Here is a 24,527-nt window from a genome sequence, read left to right on the forward strand (position 1 = left end):
ATATATATATATATATATATATATATATATATATATATATATAATATGTAGTACCAATGGCCCAACACTAACTGATCATAGATTTTTCACTCAAAGAGTTTTAAGAAGAATACATCGTATCCTGTACATCGTAACATGAAACAAGATGCTATCAAAGATTTCAAGCCCAAAATAGGTAGTCTCTAATCTTTTAATTTTCATTCACACAAGCCTTTAAGGACAAAAAGAGAGTTCTTTGAAATCCATCAAATGATTCTTAAAGTCTTAAAAGTCTTATACATGAATTGGGAATTCTGAAGAAAAAATACAGCAATGATTGAAAAAATATTAGAGCAAATTTTTCGAAATTAAGTAATCGTTCATTCCAAAAATAGTTTAAAAGTCGTTTTTATAAAATTTAACTTCGCGGTATCCTATTAATGCTAAAACTATTTTGATTAATTACAGTCAGGGGAAAGAATTAATTTTCGAATAATTGAAAACAATATTACTAGAAGAAAAAAAATTTATTCAACTAAACTAAATTTACAGTTTCAAGGGTGCCGCTAAGAAAATAAAATACTTTGAGAGTGAAAATATTATCTAAAATTGCGAATTTAGCAGCAATTTGCTCTGTAGATTGAAGAAATCTTAATATTTTCTATATACATTTTGAATTATCAAAAAAGCCTTCGGATGAAATTTTATGTTAAATTTTGACGCCCATAGTAACAAAGCTTACCTAAGGTAAAAAAAATGAAAAAAACTGCAACAATTTGCGGCTATTTTTCGAAATTTGAACCCCGATAACTTATCAAAAAAATTTCGAAAACCTTCTGAATTTTTCGACGCTTTATGGCCTGTTTAGTGGAAGGACACATTTCTTAATGCAAAAATAGTTTCGATTGGCGATAACTAAAACACACAAAAAACTTTCTGAAAAAGTCCTCCCACAACACCAAAGTGGGCTCTTAATATATACAATTGAAACATTATAAAAAAACTAATGAATTTAAAACATTTCAAAATTGTTAAAATTGATGATCTGCACAAGAATTTGTGTGGAATCAAAACTAAAATTTATGGTAAAGTTATATCTTTTTTGCGCTAGAAAAGCTGGAGTGTGATAACTGCGGTGAAACAAATTGACGTCGCTCTGACATTAACTCTTTTAAATGAAACCAACATATTCTTTATCAGTTATTAGAGCATGCACTCTAGTAGGTAAGTTAAGTTCTTAAAATGGAGCTTGAAATGACCGCTCAATATAAGAGAGAATAGTAAGACTCTCGCTCTGCGGACTTCAGTGGAGTGCACAGGATTGCAATCAACCAAGAGATTGAGGGGTCGCAACCCACAAAGGAACCAAACTTTACTATTACCATAATGGTGCTGACATAGAGTCAACATACCGAGCAAAGAGTTGCTCTAATAGATTATGGGCCCAGCATAGCGCTCTAACCAGAAGTTGAAAGTGAGGAGATATAATGCACAACTTAATGGGGTGTGTTAGAGTATGCTCTTTAGTAAGTAAGTTGTGGTCATAAGATGGAGCTTGAAATGATAGGTCAATGTAAGAGAGCATAGTAAGACTCTCGCAATGTGGACCAGTTGGCTCAGTGGAAAGCACAGGATTGCAATCATTTAAGAGATTGAGGGGTCGCAACCCACAAAGCTGCCAAACTTTACTCTCACTATAATGGTGCTGACATAGAGTCAACATACCGAGCAAAGAGTTGCTCTAATAGATTATGGGCCCAGCATAGCGCTCTCACCAGAAGTTGAAAGTGAGGAGATATAATGCACAACTTAAGGGGCTGTGTTAGAGTATGCTTTTTAGAAAAAAGTTGTGATCATAAGATGGAGCTTGAAATGATAGGTCAATGTCAGATAGCATAGTAAGACTCTCACAATGTGGACCAGGTGGCTCAGTGGAAAGCACAGGATTGCAATCAATTCAGAGATTGAGGGGTCACAACCCACAAAGGTCCCAAACTTTACTCTCACTATAATCGTGCTGACATAGAGTCAACATATCGTGCAAAGATTTGCTCTGATAGATTATGGGCCCAGCATAACGCTCAAACCAGAAGTTTAAAGTGAGGAGATATAATGCACAACTTAAGGGGATATGTTAGAGTATGCACTTTAGTAAGTAAGTTTGTGATCATAAGATGGAGCTTGAAATGATAGGTCAATGTTAGAGAGCAAATTAAGGCTCTCGCAATGTGGACCAGTTGGCTCAGTGGAAAGCACAGGATTGCAGTCAATTAAGAGATTGAGGGGTAGCAACCCACAAAGGCCCAAAACTTTACTCTCACTATAATGGTGTTGACATAGAATCAACATACTGAGCAAAGAGTTGCTCTAATATCAGCATTAACTTCTTTTTTTTCCTTAAAAAAGCTTGATCTCAGAGAATGTTGCAAGATAGACGGTTATCTAGCAAGAGTCTTCTATGAAAGAATTATGCAAGACTGTGGTATGATTATGTGTAATCCAACAAGAGTCTTGCAAGCCGCATCTAACAAGATGTTTTTGGTTGGCTTTATTTCTCGTTCATTTGGTTCTGATTTATCGCCTATTTTTTCTTTATTTCCATGATAACTTATCAAGTTCGCGCGTTGTTTCTCTGCAACTGAAAATGAGTGAAATAAATATTATTTTTGACCATGAGTTAATCACTTTTCGTGATCAAATTTCTCATGAGCATCATAATTTAAGAGCACTTACAAAAATTTGACCTATATATATACGAAGCAAACAATTTTTTTAGGCAAATGTTAGCTATAATTGACTACTGAATAACCCTCTCTGAGGATTATGAAATCTAATCAGCAAGCCCACTGCAGTAAAAGCCTCCATGCAAGAAAGAATTTTTTAATAATCCTACTCTTTCTTTTGTTAATGACTTTTTTAAAACAAAATGATGTTTCACAAACAAGGGTTTACCTTAATCCTTAACTCATCCTTCGTTGGCTCATTTGTTTCAAGGACCAAATTCCCTGAAAAAACACATATTTCCCTCTAATTATGATAATAAAAGTATTATGTTACAACTATTATGGTTTCAGTATTCTACATCGATCGTGCTTCCATTTTATTTTACTTTAAAACCACGTGTGGTTTCGTTTTTGCATCTTTAATTAATACATTGTTGTCCTCTTTAAAAAAATTAAAAATTGGAGGAATTTTGTGATTCAAATCATTATATAGACAAATAATCACCAACAACACCTCCCTAGTCAAATTAAAATAAATTGTTCATAACAAATTACTGGCTTAACACAATTTCATATAAAAAATATCCTCTCACATAAGTTTGCAAATAATTGCAAATACAATATCGTAGTTTAAATTGGAACTGCACGTACGGTTTGGACTTTTAACCTCTGTTCTCGTGTTCAACAGAGGCACCTTTTTGTGCCCGAGTATCTAAAAATATTCATTTGTTGATTTTTTCTTTCATATTGAATTCCTGAATTCCCTATTTGTTCAGCTGATACTAAGTTTATGAGTTGTTTGCACTTGTCTACTGGAGTTGTATGTACAGGCAAAAATGCGGAAGTTTTGTACAATCAAAATTAGGAAGCCACAATTTTTCTACGTTGACGTTAGCGCGTAACTATTTTAAAAATAACTTGTTCAACTACCAAGTTTTGGAACTACCATATTTCAGCTATATCGACTTCGGCAGTTATCATCCAGAGGTTCTCACCAGTCATTGTTTAAAAGAAAACGATGACATCTGTTAAAAAACCACAGAAAAAAGCTGCAATAGAAAAATATTGTCATCGTGAAAGAAGTTTGCCAAACGACTCATTTTGCTGCTGCCAATTTGTTAAATTTTTCCTGGAAAAATTGTACAAACCAAACAAAAGTGATAACCTCAAATAAAATATGCCCCTGGATGACACAAAAGATCAATGAAAAGAAAACAATGAAAAAGCACATATCAGTTTTTAATGTTAAAAAGACGGCTAAATTCCAACATATTTCGTCAAAAGAAGCCTATATGGGTCAAACGAAGATACTTATGTGAAAGTTTCAACCAGTAATCAGTTGGAATCAAGAAAATTTTTTTAAAATTGATTTCAAGTCACCTATGGGCTTTTTGATAAATGAAATATGTTAAACACTATTTAATAGTCTTTTTATTGTCACTTTTTGTTTCATCGTATACAAACCTGACCTGCTGCAGACACTCAAAAAAATCTTCCATCCTCCAACAAATCATTGAAGTTTGACATTCAAATTATTGCTATTTATCAGTACAAGTAAAAGTTTTAGCCGTTTTTTTTTACTGAAATGTTCCAATGTCTTGTACTTTTTTTATCCAACTGCAAGTATGGTTCAACAGTCACAAAACATTCAATTGGCCCAAAAGAGTTGAGCAAAAAACAAATTTCAAAATTAGACAAAAGCAAACACAAATTTTAGTTTTCCCTAAAACTGCATTAAAACTAAGAGAATGCGATTTTCAAAAAAAAAACAAATTTTCTGTTGTTTTCTGTTTTGATGTCCTTGCGTCTCAGTGGGGAAAAATTAATGGTACTGATGTAAGGGATTTAGGAATCAGATAGTTATAATAGTTAGCCAGAGTAAAACTGGCCTAATATTTCTTGTTGTTCAATGAACTCTCGTGTTGAAAAATTGCCCTTCAACCACACCTCATTTGCGCACCTGAAAAACGTTTTTTTTTATTTTTAAAAGTTGATTACATTTTTAGCCAAACTTTTCTTGTTGAATCGACGACCCTTATTCATTACTAAGCAACAAAAATTGGAAAGTCAGTCCAAAATCTCTAATTTAAGTTTTCATGTCTTTTATTTAAGCAATTTCCAAAGATTTAGACCCACGTTTTGTTCGCCGCCTTAGATTATATAAACTTCGCACTTAATGAAATTTTCATTTTGATTGGAACATTAAAATGGAATTAGAAACAGCCGGTAAACTGTCTGAAGGAGTCTTTTAGGACACTGCAGTTAAGCGTGGCTAGTCGTGCTGGATCCTTTTGCTCCCAAATACCATATACCAATTACTTTGACATGTGATAGGTTCCGAAACCTCATTTTAACGAACTGTAGTGCAAAGTTATGAAAAAAGGGTTTAATCTGGTTTATTCTAAACTGCTTTTATCGAGCGCCAGTTGACATAATAACCATAAAATTGATGTTCCGTAAAATTCTGTTGAACTCGTTTTTCTAACAATTTCAAAGTTTGTCCTTCTTTGAAATTTTAATTACTCCACCGCATTTATTTTATGATAAATTGATTCCAACAGTATTTAATCTTCTTGCCTTACCGAATTCAATAAAGGAGCATCAACACCGTCAGTAGCTGCTATAAACACAGATTGGAAAATTCCATGCAGACAAGCCTAGAATCTTTCTCAAACAAATCATGCCAAATATAAAAAACACCACAATCTTGAGGTTATTTATTGTGAATAAATAACAGTGAATAAAGAGGACCCATAGCCCCAAGGTTAGAATCACGGATGCTCAACAATTGACAATTTTTAGCCCGTCTATTGGTGTATATGAATGGTATCAGCTTGCTCCATTAATTAGGTTACAGACGCTATAATCGACAAAAACTTGGCATAATTTTTTTCACAGCGTGTTATGACAAATAATTTTTTTCATAGGATGAAAAAAATGCCCGGAAGTGTGAAAAAACTCCCCCTCATTTCCATTAGGTAATATCACATTGCTCCAGGGGTCACAAGATCCATTTTGTATTAAAGTCTAACACCAGGTTGATGCCCTCAGTTAGCCCCACCTCAAAATATACGTTCCATAGAGAGATAATTGCACAGTTGGAAAATGAAGAAAACTAATTTCAGATTTTTGGGGGCGTCCGTAAAGGAAATGTTCAACCTACTTTGTGGGCGTAATAGGGTCAACCTATTTTTGATGGCTTTAGCCTTACCAATACCCCCCCCCCCCAAAAAAAAAGAACACGTGGTTTATAGTGCGAGTTGTTGGCATGTGAATAAAATAAGTCAATTAAATTTAGATTAGTTTCGAGATGGACTGCATCGTTATGCAAATTCAGGATTTCGTTCTTCTCAAGAAACTTGTATTCAAGTCATGAATAACAAGTGCCTTATCTATTTCACATGCCGGGACAAATTTGACGGTACTAATCCACCGATAAAAGATCTGTCTGGAATTTACGACAGCTCACTGTTGCTAAATCTTTCAAATCCTTATTTGTATTGAAATCCAACTCGCGCATTTACAGTTATATCTTCTTAGAAGCAATTTCAAAATAAAAGCTATGTCTGTCAGAAGCATGACAAGTTTTCTGAACGGGGCTTTAGTTCCTTTTGAGGTAATCTTTCGCTAATTTCGAGAAAAGCTTATCTCAAAATTTCAGGGGGATATATTTTTCATAATTCGTGAAATACCTTATTGAATAATCAAGTAGAACAAACACAGTGCTTCATAAAAGTTTGTTATTTTAGTTCAGATTTTAAAAGCATTATTGTTTTTCGTTCAAAGGATGAAATTGAAAGTTTAATTTTAGTTGATGGTTTTAATTTTAATTCGATCTATGTTGTTTCTCTGCTTTTTGAAGTGCAAAAGCACAAGCTTCAAAGTTGTAAAGAACAAGATCGCTCGTGCGAGACTTTCCTTAGCACAAAACGTTCCAACATAAGTCTGAAGCTTAACAAAACATCCCTTTGTTCCTAGAGGAAAAAATTTGTTGACAAACAAATTTGAGCAGCTCAAGTTGAAGCATTTTTCCGGAGGAATCTAGAAAAATACTTATATTAAAACTGAAATATTCAGAAATTTTTTAAATCTTTACTATATTTCATATAATTTTAGTAGATGTAAAGCAACATGCATTGTCATTTATTCAAAAATCTATAACACAGACTCTTGAAATTCAACAAGAGCAATGAGGAGGGAAGAAAACTACGCTTTTCGAAACAGTTATGAGCAAAACTAATTCCTGCGAACTTCAACCGCTCAAAAAAACGACCGCAAAAAATGATGATGTTTATTATTAGCTTAAGAAATCAAAAGGAAACCAAAGATGAAGATTATGTCAAAAGTTGTTCTTATGGGATTTAACTTATTTTCAAGTACAAATATTCCTTTATAATATACTTGGACAATTTTGAGTTTTGTACGAGTTCGAGTTTTTCAAGGACATCCTGTTTTTATTTTTTAAGGTTTTTCTAACTGAAGCAGTGACGTTTTCGTAATCTATTATCTCGATCAGCTCAATTGGCAAAATTATCAATCATAGTGAGCCGAATATCCGTTGACTAAAACGGAGAACAGTTTAAAAAAATTCCTATCGTCTTTTTCTTTAAGAATTGTTCTGTGATTTTTGTTGCACAATTCCGAAAAGGGATCATTTCAGTTTTCTTTTACTCAAACTGAATTGTTAATTAACCGGGAAACAATGTTCTGGAAGCCATTTTCAAGCAATTTAGAAACTATTCAGGAATTATAACCTTTTCCTCACCAGAAGAATTAGCAAGTTTTTATTTGTAGAACAAATAAAATGTAAACACGTTTGAAACTTGTACACAAAATGACTGCTAATTGATATAGAAACAATTGAGACTGCAAGCAATGATTTGAGAAAGAACCTTTTTTTCTTGATCGGTCAAATGCTCTTGTTTTTTGTTTTCTATTTTTCGGATTGTGCCATAAGTATTCAATCTTCTCATTTTGTAATCGAATTAAAAATAAGAATTAAGCAACAAGCTAACAAAGTCAGCAAACACAATATTCTACTTTCTCATAAAAAAAATTGTGTCTGAGATCGAAAGAAAAATTTTACGATCAACTTCATCACAATTATTTTGACCAAAATAGCAGTCTAATTTTTCAATTTACATTTGAAAGTAAATTCAATACATTCCACAGAAAATAAAATCAAAAATTTTACAGTTCCTTCTCCGAAAATTTTCTCTTTGCCGTGTCTCAAATTTTTCGGGTTTCTCTTGTTAGGGCAATCCTGCAAATTTTCAGTTTAATTGACCATAAATTCAATGGGCGATATGTGTTTCAAATTTGGCGAGAGTATCCAGTGGATTACACAAAATTAAGCAATTTTTGTTTTAAAAAAATTAATTTACTTCTTATTTCAAAAAAATTAAAGTAATATTTCAATAATGTTTCCCTTGAATCAATCATTCTATAATATGGAAGATCTGTTATTGAGAGTTTACTAAGTCCTACATTATTTTGGTTGTACTGAACGTTTTTAAAAAGAGCTTGAACTCAAAGTAAAAAGTAAGAATTAAAAAGTGTTCCTTTTCTTCTCCTTTTTAAATAAAGCTTCAGTCGCCTTGCAAGTTTTTTTTCTATCCAATGGTGACGACAGAATTTTAATTCAATTTAATCAATTCAGAATATATGTATAACCCATTTTGAAAAATGTAGAAACAATAAAGAATTCATTTTTGAACAACTGAAATCAACTGTCCACGATAATATTCTTTTTCAAAGACAGTCTGATTACTACTGCTTAGTGTGAACAAAACGCGTGCGCGTGTGTCTGTGTTTGTGTGTATGTAAAAGTTTTCCATGTGCTTTGACAATTGAATATAATGCCAAACATTGCAAAAAAACCCAACTCTTAGCAGATTGAAAATTGAACTGGCTACTTCAATATAGCATCCGAAATTTTTCAGTACAAAAGAAATTTTGCAAAATATTTGTCATTCCAAAGTTTTTGGCATATATATACATATATATATATATATATATATATATATATATATATATATATATATATATATATATATATATATATATATGTGTGTGTGTGTGCGTGTGTGTGTGTGCATGAGTGTGTGTATGTGTGTGTGATGTTTGTGTTTAAGTGTGCGTGCGTGTGTGTGTGAGTTATGTTTGTTTGTTTGTATGTATGTATATGTTTGTAATGGCCAGATAACGAAATAGGAAATTTTGGCCGTGGAATGAGTGATAAAAAACTGATTATCAATTGAGTTACAGACATTGCGTCACTATGTGACCGTCTGTGCCTTTCAAATAGACCCGTTTGCCAATTTTCACCAACCACTATTTGTGTTGATAAATGAAAGACAGTATCACGCTGTTAAATGTACATGTCAACGTCGAGCACAACAGAAGGAGCAGAAAAAGAGACACTTTTCAAAGAACAAACAGATGACAGAATTTATTTGTATTCTTTAAAAAGTTTGTAAATTTTTCAAATCAACACAGACAACTGGCACAAAGTGACGCGTGCCAGTGTGTTTTAAGGTGCCAGACGGGATTGTTCAAAATAGTGAGAGCTATTTATAGAAAACACTTCTGCGATCAATATAAATACAATGCAGGCTACTTCATTACGTGCTCCTTTCTTTGTTTTTATAACTTTCCGAATAATGAACCAGCCAGACGTAAGATCTCTAATTGCGCCACCACCGCGATAAAAAATAATAGCTTCACTATTCTGTGTAACTTTTCCGTGTGCATTGATGTTTAAAAATAATGGCAAACATCACAAAATAACCCAACTCTTACCAGATTGAAAACTGAACTCGCGCTGGCTACTTCAATATGGCAATTTTCAGTACAAAAAAAATGTTGCAAAGCATTTTCATTCCAAAGTTTTTGGTGTATATTTTTTAATGAAAAAGCTACGATGAGCTATTAAAAACAACGTGGTTTTGATAATTTACATTTGCTAAGAGAAAAATTGGTAGCTGGAGTCGTTGAGCTGATGTTGGGAAAGAAAAGAGAGAATACTGAAAAACGATTAACACCAAATACTGACAACAAGTAAAACCAATGAAGTAAGATTTTTATGCATAATTGGATGTTTTATAAAAAAGGTCTAAGTATTAACATTTGTTATGCAAGAAAACTTTCTCGGGATGACCAGTTGTCAGTCAACAAACAATTCACACAACCGCTTTTTTAACCAAAAAACTGGAAATGTAATTCTTAACGTTTCGTTGATTAAAATATACTGAATATCAGAAATAAGTTAGCACCCCTAATTTTACGAATTAAGATACCTGCCTTTTTATTTCAATTTGAGAAATATTAAGAGCATGCTTTATTGTGCAGAAAAGTTTTTACGACTAAATCTGAATCATTTTTTGACTGGGTAAAGCATGCTCTTAAAATTTCTCAAATTGGAAAAAGAACGCACGTATCTTATTTCGTCAAATTAGGGGTGCTAACTTACTTCTGATTTTCTGTAAATCAAAATAATCTTAAAAGTCATTCTGATAAGGGTGCCCATAATTGTTCAATTGCCTTACAATTAGAGAAGACGTTATTAGATTGCTACTGTTCCGACCACTCTTGAAGGGGGGCTATATACTCAAATGGGTTAAATGGTTTTTTTGTTCAGTCAATTTTGACAGATCGATATATTCATGGTAGAGAGTTGTGAGTGGCATAATTAAAAAGACCGATTTGCGTTATTTTTATTCACATTTGCCTGAAATTTCGTCAATTTTGCTGAAATATGTTAAAATTGTTCAGAATAGTTGTTGAGAATGTTGCTGATTTTTTTTAGGAGAAAAAAGTATTGTTGATTATTTTGATTTATTTTTTTAGCAAAAATTATGGCTAAATATTTCAAAAATCAGCCATTTGTCATCAAAAATGGCACGAAATAAAGTGATTTAGTCCTCTGATTAAATTTGTCGGTAGTGCACACGCGCAAACCACTAACACAATCCTTGGGAACTCGAAAGTGCTACTCCTACCTCCATTTCCATTAAAAGTATTTAAAATTTTGCCGTTTTTGCTAACTTTACTCAATGATTATCAAAAACGCAGCATTTAGTTTTGATTTTTTAACTAGCAATTTATCTATATCTATAAAAATTGAAAAAAATTAAGTGTTCGTAATGGTCTAACAGCACTAGCAAGGCCAGTTTTGGACCTAATTGGGACTGTTACAGTCAAAAAATAATTGGGATTGTAATCTGACGGTCTTTTTTTAAAAAAAATTCGATCTGTTTTTTTAATTGAAGAACAGAACAAATCAAATCAAAGCTCATTGGTGATAGGTCCAACTGGCTTCCTAGGCAGCTCCAAATCAAACGTATCAAGTTTTTTTACTCAAAAGTTTATGGTCGTTTGACTTTTAAAAACATTTGTCTTTTAATCACACAATAGCTTATTGATTTTTGCCATTAGTTTTTCATAATTTGATCAATTTGTTGCTCAGTGTCAACAAAGAAAGAATTTTTTTTCTACTGAAATAAAATTTAATGCCTATCGCGGTTTTACGATTTAAGTTAAGGTTTTCTGTCTCTGACACAACCAGTGCGAAATCTGGTGCGAAATCTTTTCTATTGAATAACAAGTTATTTTGTTTAGTTTCAGTTTTATCTGACGCTATTTTGACTTTGTTTTTAGTTTTTTTTAAATGGACATAAAGTGTTGGATGAAATTAATGTTTGTTGTTGTTGTTGTTTGTTGACAGTTGGCATATCACATTATTGGCGTTCTAAATAAAACACCACTTTCTCGAAAAAATTTTTCGACGACCGAAATTTTAAAATTTGTCTTCGTTGTCACTTTTTCTTTTTGATCGAATGAAACCTTTTTAATGGAAAAAGATTTCAGCTGATACTTTGATTTTTGTAGATAGCTGATGGCTTTTATAACTTTGAAAATTTTTTTTTAAAAAAAAAACAACACTTTTTAACGTCTCATTTTCGTTCTTTTTATTGTCTTTTGTTACCTAATCTTGATAATTACAATTCATATATGACATTATTGGCGTCAAAGCATATAGCAAAAGTACAGAATCAAATGTTTTGAAAGAATTCGTTCTGACTTTTTGGGCTTCGAGATGGGTTTTTCGCAACGAAAAAAGAACTAATTTTAGACTTTTGTCATATTTGACGTTCTTTTTGTTGACGTAAGACATATCCTGAGTATTTACGGTTCTCAAGAACTTCATTCGGACAAATAAATGAACATGTTCAATTTTTCATTTTGTAGCTAATGGATTTAATGACCTCGAAAATAATTTGTTTCGAAAAATTCAAAAATATCATTTTTTTAGTTTTGACATTTGTTTTTGTTTTCTACTTGTAATCGTGTCTCATTAATGAAAAGTCATGAACCACATTATTGGCAATCAAAAAAGCGCAATCAAACATGTTTTGAGGGGCACAAAATTGCTTTACCGCTTCGACAGCGCTTTCTCGCATATTTTAATTGAATTTTAATTGGTGGTTTTTTTTGTTGTTCTTTCTGTCACCGAATACAAAATGGAGTATTGACAGTCTTTAATGCCCTCATACAAAAGCAGAGGTGATCATAAGTCTGTTGGATGTTTTCAGTTGATATCTATTATTTCTCATTACTTTGAAATAAAATGTTTTTAAAAATATATGCGAATTTTGTAATTTAGCTGTTTTTGTTCTATTTTATCTGATTGTTACCGAGCTTTATTGTGAACTGGTGCGAAATCTTTTCTATTGAATAACAAGTTATTTTGTTTAGTTTCAGTTTTATCTGACGCTATTTTGACTTTGTTTTTAGTTTTTTTTAAATGGACATAAAGTGTTGGATGAAATTAATGTTTGTTGTTGTTGTTGTTTGTTTTTGCTCTTCGTCTTCACTCGCTTTCTTAATAATTGCGGATTTCATCAGTCTAATGCAGCATTTTTTACTCCGCTGAGTTGTTTGCTTTGGAGGTGATAGTTTTGTTCATACACCAATTTTTTTTAAATTACTTGAATTTTCGGGCTTTTCATCTGTTCCGCATTTGGTAGACAATTATGCCAAAAATGTGGATAAGCGGGGTCGAAATATTATGTACGATATTACATTACTGGGCCTCTTTGTTTCTTTTATGACCGAAGTAGATATTTTTATCAATGCGTCATGGTTCTTTTTTTGGCATTTTAGAAGGTAACCGCCAACTATATACCAAGCTTTACCAGCTACGCGAGTGCACTTGACAATCCTAATACATGGGGTTTGCTATTTTTGAGAATTAACTCACTTTACCAAAACAAGATATTTTTGATATATTATTTGACAGAATATTTTTATGTCAACTATAAAATTCCTCACGGATTTAGCTATTTTTAAACATCCATAATCAAATTTTGCATATATAAGAACAATATTTTTTCAGCTGCATCTACTAATGAACGTAAGTCTAATTGTCTAATTTAAAAGAGTGAGCAATCTTAATACTAACATCTCATTAATACATTAGGCTTTATTTCAGACGGTTATCTGTCAACTTTGACAGTTTACTGTCCATGTATTTTTTAAGTTAATTAAATTTTAGAGAAAGATCTCTCGGAAAAATTTGCTCATGTCTATGGAGCGAAAGTGAGTAATTGATAACAACTTTTCATCAAATGTACATAAACAATTTTCCAGCACTAAAACTATATATTGGTTTTTGTAACTAAATACGTATTATATTGCATGCTTTCCTTGGTTTTAGGTAGGTGAAATGCACTAGAGATGAGTTTGTCAAATTTAATTTATGTAGTATACCTATATGTGATCATGCTAATAATCTGTTTGAAATCCCAATCTTTTTGTTCCGACCCCTCTTGAGGGGGAGGAACTATATACTCAAATGGTTTTTTTTGTTCAGATAATTTTCGCCGATCGATATCGTCATCGTAGAGAGTTGAGACTGGTATCAATAGAAAGCTCGTCCAATGTAGAATATGGATTCAAAAAATTTTTTTATTTTCGTTTTTTACAGGGAGTTATCGAGGTTTGAACTTCTGAGGAAGGTAGAGTGAATTCAGATGTTTTTATTCACATTTTCCGGAATTTTCGTAAAAATTTTGTTAATTTTGCTAAAATTTGTTAAAATTTTTAAGAATAGTGTTGCTGATTTTATCTTTAAGGACAAAAAGTAAGGTTGATATTTTTGATTTAACTTTTTTGCCAAAAATTCGGCTAATTAATTCAAAAATCTGACTTTTTCATCAAAAACAGCACGAAATAAGCTTCTTTAGTCGACTTTCATTAAGTTTGCTGGAATTACAACCCCAGACAACACTAATACAACCTTTTTTTTTACTCAAAAGAGGGATATTTCTACTTCAACTTCTGTTGAGAGTGCTCTGTAATTAAAACTTTGCCGTTTTCTGCTAACCTTACTCGTTGATTATCGAAGAACGCAGAATTTATTTTTGAATTTCTAACTAATAAGTTATCTATATCGATAACAATATAAAAATTATGAGTTCCTAATGAGCAAACAGCATTAAAACTGTCTAAGGTCTAACTGTTACGATACAAATAGTATTCCGATTGTAATCAATCGGTCTTTTTTTTTTCAAAAAAACGTTTTTTTATATTAATTAAAGAAGAAAACATACGAAACCAAAGCTCAGCAGTGATAGGTCCGATTGGCTTCCTATGCAGCTACAAACTAATGCATTTAGTTTTTTACTTGAAAGCTTTTTTTGGTTTTGAAAATATTTGATTTTTAATTAAATAAAAGCTTAATGAACTTTCCTCCTTTTTTTCTTAATTTGGCCAACCTGTAGCTTAGTGTCAGCAAAGAAAGAATGCTTCTTCTTTCTACTGATTTAAAATTTTATAACTGTTGCTGTTTGAAGCCTGAAGTTTTTGATTACTAGCTTTGATACTAGAGTTCAGTTTTTTTATGTTTAGATGTTTGCCAGTTTTTCACGTTTTCTAGTTTCGTCACATTATCACATTTTTGGCAGTTCTCATTTCACATCATTGGCGTTCAAAACAAGGCACATCTGAACAAGTTGAAGCCCTGAAAGATATAGATTATCTTTTCAGGTAATTTATAAGTTATTTTGTTTAGTTTCCGTTTTATCTGACGGTATGTTGACTTTGTTATTAAGTTTTGTTTTTAAAGCGGACATAAATTTTTTGATGTAATTAATGTTTGTTTTTGTTGTTTGATTTTGCTGTTCGCCTTAACTCGCTTTCTTAGCATTGGCATGTCTCATCAATCTAATATATCGTTATTTACTCCACTGAGCTATTTGCTTTGGAGGCTATATTTTTGTTCATACACTTTTTTTTTGGAAAAATGGTTGTGTTTTTTTGGCTTTTTTTTGGGTTTTTTGGATTTCCCAAAAATAATTTTTGGGCTTTCTATCTGTTCCTCATTTGGTAGACAATTATTTGTGGATGAGCAGGGTTGAAACCTTATGTGCGATCGCACTTTACCGAGCCTCTTTTTTGTGTCTCCATCCTGTCAATAATGGCGCGACGTTTCTATCATAAACGGCTTGTGTCGTTGCTTACGATGCAATTGTCGAAAAGTCTTCATGTACAATAATTGATTTTTTTGATAATGGTCGCTATTTTTTGTCTTCGTAGAACATATGGATTTGAAAATAAAATTATTCATCCGCAAACATCTGTTGACAAGCACATTTTATTGTTCTTTCCCAGGTGATGTAAATTCGTAAGTTTTCTGCATAACTATTAAATTATTTTCCAAGTGAGTTCAAATTAGTCAGATTGAGTTCAAATTAGTCTTTGATCTAACCTATGTGCATTTGAGTCTGCCTTTCATCAGCCTATCATGCGTTTTCGAGGTCACTAAATAAATTGAAATGCAGAAAACAACTATGCAATCAAGTAGGTCTGATCATAACTTGATTTGGTCAACTCAAAGAAAATTATTGAGAGAGCGTTGTGCAATTATTGAAGCACTTATCATTACTGTTGCTCTTCGTTTTTAGCACCTAGAAGTAAATTCTGTAGTTTTAATGGTACGAATTTAGGTACTAAAACCTTTCAAATTGTTGAAATTGTTATGACTGTCAAAAGTTCATTTATAAACACTCTTTATAGCTTCACTGTAGATAATGTCTTAGATTGATTTATGACAAGGACAGGTGGGTGATTGCAACCAAACGTACTGCTGACATATGTCAAGTAGGATTAACATTTAGAAACTACGTTACTCTATTTTAATAAAATTCCAAGCTTGCTGCAGCTGCTAATGTGAAAGTCCTTGCTAAAAGTTCTGCCAGTTAAAAGAGCTTAATCAAAACAAAACAGAAATCTTACAAAGAAAATTAAAGTCTGTATGGTTGCATTTAGATCATTTTAGTAGCTTAATGAAGTATATTACAGATTTTTCCTCTGTAGCATACAATAGTCAGATCAAGTTATTCATGAACTATTACTACTCAATGTATATCATTAGGAGATAATTTGGCCAAATTTTGAAAATTTGGAAGATAATTATACAGAAACAAAATGAGTATAAATGAACAGAGGTATGATTAATTTAATGGCAAGACATTTATTTTTAGCGCATTTTTTTTGAGCTGGGTTAAAAATGGGTACGAAACAGTCACTTGAACAGTGCATCTTCTCCATCATCGCCAAAAAACAGACAACAAATCTGACATATTTAAAAATTCATTTCAGTTTCCTTCATTACAATATGTTTTAATTTACAATTTCTTTATGACAGTATAACACTTGATCAACGGTCGAGGTGAGAAAAAGAAAGAAAGAACTTCTCAAAACTCATCTGTATACTTTAACAGCCAGAACTCCGAAAAATCATATTTTTAGCGCTTCTTATTTGAATTAAATACAAAATTTTTCCGACCTCTTTTTGATCGCTGCAGGCTATTGCCTGGCCATGGGTTTCTTGTTTGAACGGTTAAAATGGCTTCAATGTTTTTCTTTGGTAGAGTTATTCAAAAGTTAAACAGCTGCCAAAAAAAAATTCCTCAAACCACAGGCCGGATCTTCAAGGTATCCGTATCCAGGGGTTCGGTCACCCCAAAAAGTAGCTCAAGTCATTTTAATGCTTCAACGACGGCCTAACTGGAAAATTGACAACAATTAATATGGACCGTCTTTTAAAGATTGGCTAAATCTTGAGAAAGAATGAGAGTCAAGCACTAGTCAAGGGAGCTGGCAATGAAGCATTTGGTTTTTTCGTTACTCTTGAAAGCGGAGTTTGAGCAAAAGGTTGAGCGGAAGCAGTTTCGTGATCTGTTATAACTTACAAAAAATATTTCAACAACTTTTAAAAAACTTATAAATCAAATAGACTTCGGAAATGCTTTCAACAAAGTTAGGCGTTAAAATAGTGGAAAATAATTTCATTTTGTTTTTTTCAACAATTTCAAAAACCGGGTACATTACAAAAAAATTGACAAAAACTAATACGGACCGTCTTTTAAAGACGGTCCGTAAATTGACAAAAAATAATACGGACCGTCTTTTAAAGATTGGCTAAATCTTGAGAAAGAATGAGAGTCAAGCACTAGTCAAGGGAGCTGGCAATGAAGCATTTGGTTTTTTCGTTACTCTTGAAAGCGGAGTTTGAGCAAAGGTTGAGCGGAAGCAGTTTCGTGATCTGTTATAACTTACAAAAAATATTTCAACCACTTTTAAAAAACTTATAAATCAAATAGACTTCGGAAATGCTTTCAGCAAAGTTAGGCGTTGAAATAGTGGAAAATAATTTCATTTTGTTTTTTTCAACAATTTCAAAAACCGGGTACATTACAAAAAAATTGACAAAAATTAATACTGACCGTCTTTTAAAGACGGTCCGTAAATTGACAAAAATTAATACGGACCGTCTTTTAAAGATTGGCTAAATCTTGAGAAAGAATGAGAGTCAAGCACTAGTCAAGGGAGCTGGCAATGAAGCATTTGCTTTGTTCGTTACTCTTGAAAGCGGAGTTTGAGCAAAAGGTTGAGCGGAAGTAGTTTCGTGATCAGCTTTTAAAAAACTTATAAATCAAAAAGACTTCGGAAATGCTTTCAACAAAGTTAGGCGTTAAAACAGTGGAAAATAATTTCATTTTGTTTTTTTCAACAATTTCAAAAACCGGGTACATTACAAAAAAATTATTAGCAATAAGTTCTGTGTAGCAGTTGATACACCGATGCATGCGTTTGTTCGGGCATTGTTGTCAAGTATAGAAGAAGTACTCGGTTTGAGACGAAATTGACTATACAGTCATGGCATCTGAATAATAGTCTCAATGCATACAAAAATGTATTTCGGAAACTTTTTCATAAAAAACGTATATATGCAAAGTCTGTTTCGTGAGCTGGAATCTGTGGACGGTTGCCTCCTGGAGACCTAAATGATTTTGATAAGAGAACAAAAGTGAATTATACAAATTCACTAAAAAACCTTGGGGACGCCCACACACTTCATGTGGGCAACTGGAAAAACTATTCAGTTCTTTGGATCAACTTGAAGAAACTGGTCACTCTAAGATTAGTTGGACAACCACAGACTCATCTTCCAACTGTTTTGGTGAGCAAAGAGATTGCATCCGAAAAGCTTATTGGGTTAAAAAATTTGTCAACGTCTTTAAAAATTGCAAAACTCTTTTTTTCATTGAGTCAACATAAAGTGTCATCTATTTGCAAAAAATAAGCACTTAATGAAGAGAACACAAAAATCAAATTGGTGAGTACCTGAGGAGACTCTTGAGAGATAATTTACCAATAATAATAGAAATCTAAAAGTTTTAAGATGAAAGCAATAAACGACCTCGACAATGCTCAATTATATAACAGTTACATTGCAACAGTGGTGACCGAAAACGAGTATAAATATTTTGAATCAACAGCAAAACATTAATTAGCCAAGATTTGTCATCGAATTAATGAAACTGATAATTAAGAATGAGTTGCGCGTACTAGAGAGCTCCAAAAGCAGAGGTGATATTTCAGTACCACCTATCGTATACAAGAAATGCTGGAAAACAATTTCACCTTTTTTTAAAAAAAAACTTGTTTATCAAAATAAAATAGCGCTGGAAATTTTCTTCCATGTGGAAAACAGGAACAATTAGTCCAGTTTACAAAGATCGCAAAAAAACGACGTGTCGAATTGAAGACCTCTGACACTGAAAACCGTGTAATAAGTTTATGTTCGCCCCCTTTTCTTTTCATCTCATTTACCTACTTGTCAATACGGCTTCAGACCTAAAAAAAAGTCTGTGACAGTGCAAATTTGCAATTGATTTTTCCAGGGCTTTTTATATAATTAAGCACGCCATTCTTCTGAAATGTTGTAATATTGTTATTAATTCCAATCTCCAAAAGATTTTCGAACTTATTCAAAGTTATCTAAAAAAAGCAAAAAATACGCATTTGAGTCCTCCGTCATAACGATAACGTCTGAGGTATCACAATTCTCACTATTGGGCGTGCTCCTGTTTCTTGTCTACATGAACGACCTACCAACTGTGGTATTTTATCAATTGCTCTATTATTTGGTGATAATTTTAAAGTTATTTCAATCGGAAACAAAAAAAATAATTAGCTCAAGCAACTTCAAGATGATCTGGATACGCTGAACGACGGGAGTGTTCAAAATCATATTTGGCTCAATTTGAAAAAGTGGTCAATTTGCCAGTATCAATTCGGCAAAAACAAGCACATGACAGTTGGAATTTTTTAAATATGAACGGGCGAAGCCTTGAGCGCGAAAATATTGTTAAAGATGTAGGACTTGTTATAGATAAAACCAAACTGGAACAAACATTTTCGACAAATAAATGGAAAATCAGCCTATGCCTTCTTCTTATTAAAAGCGATTGGTTTGTCATTTTTTTATTGTAAATCTAAAAATCATTTTTAACGGAGGAAAATTATTCCTTCGCTATTATTTCCTTCAGTATGTTGGGAACTCTGAAAGACTAGTTTTGCAGTTACTGAAAACTTCAACAGAAAAGTTTTTAGAGGGATCATCGGAAGCATGAGATGTAAGGATGCTTTCCTAGAATCAAATTTATTACTACAGTTTTATCATAAAGTGCTAAAAGACCTCCTTTTGTTTAATAATATTGTCGAAGGGTAGTACGACGTTGATTGTTTGAAGCAGGTTAAAATAAGTAATAGCGGCAGAAGAAGAAAATCTTTTTCTTCCAGAGGGAATCATGAGATAGAGAGGCAGAATTTTTGTTACAGAACTGTGTTCAAAGTCACTGTTATTCAACAAATCTTCTTTAAACAAGAAAACTTAGAAGATAAACTGATCAACCTCATGTGCATTTGCGTTAATATACGCTCGACTGAAAAGATCAGCTGTATTCGGACTTATATTTGTCTGTGTGAAAATTGTTGTGCTAATCCTAAACTATGACTTCGGGGCATAATTCCCAAGTGACATATCTTTGAAGTCATAAAATTAATAATAATAATAATAGTCTCAAAACAGGACGCTATTTTGGACACTGGGTTACTCACGAGCCTGATTACCTGTCCTGTCAAAAAATTTTCTCGGCAAACTCTTAGACCTAACAAGTTCAAACTAAGGCATAAAATACAGAGGTTGGGTCACTTTTTATCAATCTTTTTTATGCTGCTAAAACGCAACCTATTTGCGTAGAGCACTATTGGGTGTCATGGAATTCAGGCGCAGATGAAATTGATGACATTTGAGGCCGCGTTGTCTCTGCTTTCTCATGAGCCATTTTATAACCAATAGTTGGAATCATGATTCCAATACGCTCAGATTAATGCATGCAGGATCATTAAGGTTTTTTGTCCTGGTGAAGTTGAAAAAATGCTTTCAATTGCATTTGCAAATACTGCGTTGTAGGTTGGTTATACTCGTGATAGAGCTGATGAACTGAAAAAATCAGTCCTGGCAAAACATATTGTTTTGAAATAGGAATATCATCTGTGCTGTTTGCTGTGTAGGTCCTGGTTGGTTTTAAATTTTTTTCAAGAAAAAACCTAATGTGATCAAAATTGACACGTATTGTTTCAAGGCCATCCTTTGGCTTCGAACAGATTTGTTCAATCTGCTTCCGTTGATGCAATTTGAGGATCACCTATGCCGCTTTTGGCCAGAGTACCTTTGTTTTCGAGTTGTTTTTTCAAGTGCACTCATTTGAAGACAGTTTTTTGTCACTAAATGAGACGTCACGCGTACCGTTAAATACAGACAAAACACACTTTTATCGCATTCATTTAAGATTCAAGATGCGACCTCGCAGATTCAATTTTTCGAATCAAAGAGAGAATTAGGTTTGTTTCAGTTTTTCATTGTAGAAAACGGAGCATTGACAATGAAGGGGCGTAATTCGACATCCAAATTAAACAGCAGTTTAGATTGTTTCCTGTTTGAATTTTGTAGGCCTAATTCTTGCATATAATTGACCTGACTATCAAGAGTTAGCTAGCTGCCAATTTTTGTCCAATGGTCAAACTTTTTTTATTTTGATCCCAGTAGCGTAGCTCACTTTTTATAAGGCCACAAAATAAGAGATGAAATAACTTTTTCTCTGTGACTCCCTGTTAGAAGCATTCAAAAAACATAGCAATTAATGCTGTCAACAAATTGCCAATAAACAAATTGCCAATAATACACTCCCATTAACTTGTCAAATAAACATTAAAACTCAAATTTTTTTATCATCAGCCTAACATTTTACGTTTCCATTCAAATAAAATTTAACAATTTTCTACCTTAAATTGCTATTGAAGCTTTCTTGGGCGCACTTTAATTGGTTTCACAGGAGACACCACTATGGAGAAATAAACAAAGCATCTTTTCTAAATTATTAATAGACAAAAACGCGCTTTTTAATAACAGAATTGCATACATCGCCTGAGCAAAAACCTCTTAATGTACTTAAAGGAATTAACTTTTCCCTTCAAAGGTTCAATTTTTCGCCGCAGTTTTGGTATTGAACCCAATTATTTTTCACGCGTCATGCGGGGTTTTCTTAATTTAACGAAGGAGTGGTAACGTGAAATTATCTGGTTATATTCATTCATTTATACCCCAGAGCAGTTTTGTTTGAACACCTTGAAAATTAAATTAGACAGAATTGATTTTGAATCAAGCCGTCGATACGACTAATTTATTCCCCCCTTTCGTGAACAATACGTGAACAGCAAGTGAAAAATTCTTTTATTCAGTTCTGTTCCAAATGGACCGTAAATCCATCATTTTTCATTAAAACATCTCCTTAAAAATTTTTGCTCCTTTCAAAAGCAACCTTCCATTTTGCTTAACCTGGTGGTTTTGCTTTGATCAATTATTAAATAGTTATTGATTTTCGGGCATGGTTTAATACAATCGCAGCTTTTAGATAGATATTACTTTTGTGACGGCTTACAATATCATAAAAGATAACTCATCGCTAAACCTCACCGAGATAATCGAAATATTGGGGTCGGGGTGGTTGAGGATTAGGAAACCAGGTTTAGGTAAGGAAGTTTCTGATCAATTTTTGTTATCCATATTAATTATTCATCTTTCTTACCTAATTTACAGGAGAGTTCTTTTTATTATTTAACAATAATGATAGACAATATTTTTGTGTAGACTGTAGAAGAGCGGGAACAAAAGTTTTTTCCACGCATAAAAGCCGCCATTTTTTGAATTGTGAAAACAAAAACATGAAAAATTGAAGTTCTTTCTGGTATTAATTTTTCAAAGAAAAATCACAAATGTTGCCAACACGAAAAATTCACTAAATGTTTCATTAGATGAGGCAGCACTTTCAAAACAAGGCTTTTTCCGCTTGAGCAGATTCTGATCAACCAAAAACTGATTAATTTTCTTTGATTTGGTCCATGAAAAGAATCTGATGTCGAAGTTAAAGAAAAGACAAAAATCGAGGAGAAGTTTGTTCTGCATGAAAAATGTTAATCGACAATCAAGCCAATTGTCGACAATTGTAAATTAAACTTGCCTTTGAATACGCCTTGAAATTAAATTTGGAAAAAGTTATTAAGAGGAAAGAAATTGGTTTTAGTAAATCAATGTTATGTTTGAAGTACCAGAATTTTTCAAAATTAGTTGTTTTTAATTAAAATTTGGATCCACTAGTTTTTTTTTTCGTGGTTACTATTAGCCGCAAAACACAATTTCAGAGAAAATATTTAAATTTAGAACGACCTTGGATTCAAAACATTGCTAGTTAGAATTATTAACTGCTCGTAGAACTCTTAAATCATATCTAGACTTTGAACTAACTAAATTAGTGTACAGACCATGACCACGTCCTTTTTGATAGGTATAAAAAAACTTTTCAGCCTCTGTGCAATTATCACAATTTTTCCAGCTGATGCTCAATACTCATTGTTCAAACCCACTTGATCGGGGGATGAGGAGCAACACAGTCGGCTTCTCTGAGCAAGGATTGTTTATCTGATGGACAATCTTTTCAAATTAATGACTGGTATCTTTAGAGAGCCGGAAGCACATAAAGTATTTTCACTGGCAGCTTTTGTCACTTTCAACGTGTTATCGAATTTCTTATTTTTTAAAGATGAATACTGTTATTGGCAGAGTTGCCAGTTTTGAAATCATATTAGCCTCTCCTCCATTGGTGACAATTTAATATTGTTGTTTCTCTTTAGTTAAAAAATGAATGTTTTATGAATATTGTTGTCTTTTTCTGCTCATTTTTTAATACGAAGAACCTATCACACAGGGTTGTTCATTTCTTGAGACTCATTTAGCAAAAATTTTAATACATTGTCTGTGATAACTTTGGAATGTTGATACGTCAAATTAACGATTCAATTTATAGATGTAATTTATTTACTGACATACCTTGAACAAAATCCTCATAAAAAGTATGTGGTTTTCTAAATAAAAATTGTCATGATTTTTCCGGGTACCTTCGATAACCGACGTTTCAAGTAACTCAAAATAAGGTGTTTCAGTTTCGGATTTCCATAAACGTTTCATGATTCAAAATTTACAATTGTTTGAATTTATATTTTGAAATTTTTTACAATTTGTGCTCCAAACTTTTCCAATCTGCGTTAAAGAAAAATTGATTTTTTCGTTATTAATAAAACGTCTAAGCTTGAATGACTTAAAACTCTCCGACTGTATGTTGCCCATCAACGTCTGAGAGTTGTCGTGCAATGTTTCAAGGTAGCATGCTTTCTCAAGGTAGAGTGTTATAATAATATTATGAAGCTTTAATATTTTGAAAGAAAGCTTTTAGAAGCGCAAAAATGCTTTCAGAATCAGATAGTTAGATAATCAATTGTGGTATTTAAGGTTCAGACTGATATTGAGTTTTAACAAAATCTGCAAATATTAAGTTAATTTCCATATGAAGCCCATTCTACTGAAAATTTAAAATAAACATTTTTTTAATCGTAATTCCAAAACTATTAGTAAATTTGAATACATTTTTTAAATTTATTTTCAGGATATTTCAAAATAACAAACGTCAAAGTATTTTAACATCCAACACGTTTGATGCATTTCCATCGCGAAAAAATTTGCAGTTTTTATCTGAAAGTTTTTTAATGCTCAGCCAGGTGAAATTGCATAATTCGCAGCACCTTTTGAAAGTAGTTGCAGTTTGATTCAAGACGAGCAGGCAAATTGTTCAACAGAGAGCCACCGTTAATTTTTTGGTTGCTTGATACAAGTTAAGGTTTTTTTCTTAAAAATATATATATATATAAAACTGTTTTGTTTAGGTTATGAAAACCCGGAAAAAATTTTGTTTGCAGATTAAATCATAGTTATGCCTATTTTACTTTATTTTAGGGCTCAAACACATTTTTTAGATTTTTCTGAGGTAATTTGTTTTTTACATTAACTAAAAAAATTCCCGA

The 24,527-nt window shown here is 32.4% G+C and overlaps 2 protein-coding genes across 4 annotated transcripts in view; one reads left to right on the top strand and one right to left on the bottom strand.

The window, feature by feature from the left end:
• LOC142342273 (protein Dr1-like) overlaps positions 1 to 24,527 on the bottom strand; it is a 514,279-nt gene that overhangs the window by 292,439 nt on the left and 197,313 nt on the right. The window lies entirely within an intron of this gene.
• The window catches only part of LOC142342853 (uncharacterized), an 81,834-nt gene that overhangs the window by 1,646 nt on the left and 55,661 nt on the right, over positions 1 to 24,527 (top strand). The window contains exon 1 of one of the 2 annotated variants that reach the window (XM_075394482.1): positions 20,836 to 22,145. The exons of the other annotated variant lie outside the window; for it this stretch is intronic. The gene's annotated coding sequence lies outside the window, so the exon portion shown is untranslated. Of the gene's footprint in view, positions 1 to 20,835; positions 22,146 to 24,527 lie in introns of those variants that run through there. 2 annotated transcript variants of the gene reach the window in all.

The sequence above is a fragment of the Convolutriloba macropyga genome, chromosome 7, assembly GCF_964194025.1.
Source record: "Convolutriloba macropyga chromosome 7, txConMacr16.3, whole genome shotgun sequence".
Classification (NCBI taxonomy): Eukaryota; Metazoa; Xenacoelomorpha; order Acoela; family Convolutidae; genus Convolutriloba; species Convolutriloba macropyga.